Source organism: Trachinotus anak, unplaced genomic scaffold (assembly GCF_046630095.1).
Source record: "Trachinotus anak isolate AG129_WGS33_773 ecotype Australia unplaced genomic scaffold, CSIRO_AGI_Tana_v1 ptg000028l, whole genome shotgun sequence".
Taxonomy (NCBI): Eukaryota; Metazoa; Chordata; class Actinopteri; order Carangiformes; family Carangidae; genus Trachinotus; species Trachinotus anak.
In genome coordinates this window covers 1192768-1194793 of record NW_027273879.1, presented here as the reverse complement: position 1 = coordinate 1194793, position 2026 = coordinate 1192768, and positions in this window count along the sequence as shown.

The following is a 2026-nucleotide window of genomic DNA, read 5'->3' as shown; positions in this document are numbered from 1 at the left end:
CTCAAGCCGGTGACTTTTCCACACTGTGTATCATTCACAAGTGAACTGAGGTTTCATGCATGTGGAGAACGGTGCATTGCATCTATTATCATCCACTTTAACTATATTTAGGTTAGGATTTCTTTGCACATGAGAGACATTGAATCAGTTTTTTACAGGTTTTAAGAGCTGCCGTGCAGATTTGAGGTGATAAAAGGAACAAAAATATAAAAATACTGATGGGTAACCACTACAATAATACTGCTAATCCAGGCAGGATTCCTAAACTCATTTCTCCAGGGTGTATACAGATGTGGAATACCTGTTTGGCAGGTTTTAATATTCAGACACTGTTGCAATATGTTTGACTTAAGTTTTTTGTTCTTTTATTGCTGTGGTTGAGCAGAGACGGAGGAGCACCTCCAAACATGGACTGTGTAACTTAAAGCAATGTGTACATACTATTTTATATAACTCCTGTAAGGCATTTGAAGAAATCTATGAGGTTAATAAACCTGAGATATATTTCTCTATAGAAAATCTGTCTCTTTGATTCAGCTGCAGAAACTTGACTCGTTTCACATTCACTGATGTGAGAAATGTTTACAGGACATGTGGGTGGATCCTCAAATTCTGTTATCAAAAGGAAGCTGGTTATTATATCTCTGTCAGTACCAATGCAGCACTTCTCCTTCACAGACTGCACAAATGAAAACTATTATTATTATTATTATTATTATTGTTATTATAAGCAGACACAACAGGGAATACACACCATAGATTGGTTTGATGACTTCATGCTGCATTGTGCTGAAGCTCAATTTAAAAGATAGTGTCACATTTTTTCAAGTCTGTCTTAAGACAGTAATCACATGCCCACATTGAAAGAGTCACTTGTCTCTGTAATCAGTTCATACTGGTTATAAAAAGATGTGTAAGGAAATGGGAAACAAAAACACAGACAGTCCTCGTCCTGAAGTGAAAATATTTTTGCGTCAAGTTGGAGTTTGGAGATTTTTGCCCCCTCTTCAACAACTCTTTATTAAATTAAATAGCTAAATGAAGCATCGGTCCTCGGCCCGAGTCTGGCCCATATAGCTTTTTCCACATCTGGGCAGATTCCAGCTGTTATCCTCTGGTATTGGCTGAGTGTGCCAGCATTGGTTCAGATGTGGAGGTAGCACCTGACAATCATGCCGTACATGGGCCAGATTCAGGCCGTGGAACTGGGCGTGCACTGCCCCAGAACAACACAAGCATGTAGCCCGATTATGGGCCGGATCTATTTATTTTTTACCTATAGAATACATCCTGAGAATAAGACACCAGGGTTGGGGTTAGGGAGCTGTTAGCCGTTATTTTGCCTGCAAACCTCTAGCATCACAAATTTTGCAATTACACACAACTTTGAACTTTGCTGTGTTGCCTTCTGGTGTCTTCAGGAAGTGGGAACTTCCACAACCCTCGTTTCTTAACACTCAAAATTTAGCTTTACTCTACAAAGACTCAGCTACCTCAGATCAGCTTTGGTTGGGTTGTGCTGTTTTTGTTTTTGTTTTTGTTTTTGTTTTATATTGGACTGAGAGATACCTTCACTGCCAGTATAGAGAGTAGGAATTATTACAACCAGTTCCTCCTTCAGTCTACAGACGTGTATGAATACTGTTTTCCTCACACTGAGCACATTTAGATTAAATCTACATGAATCGGTGCAGCTGTAGTCTTTGTGCCAGGCTCGGACAGATGAATGACTTGTTGTTATGAAATAAAACAAAGATGGGCGTGAGCTCCTTGTTGTTTTCTCCTGTTTCATTGGCTGTGAACTCACACTGAGGAGGGGGCGGTGCCAAAAAACCCCGAAAACACTCAGAATCCAGCCCCGGAATGGACGGCGGTCCCGGCGCCGCGCCTGCGTGTTTAGATCCAAAATGGCCGCCGCGTAGGCCAGTTGCAGCGCTCGTTCGTTTGTTTGGCTGGCTCACTCCCGGGTGGGCGGGGCCACTGCGGGGAGCTAGAGTCACATGATCCGCGCAGAGCCAGGCTGACC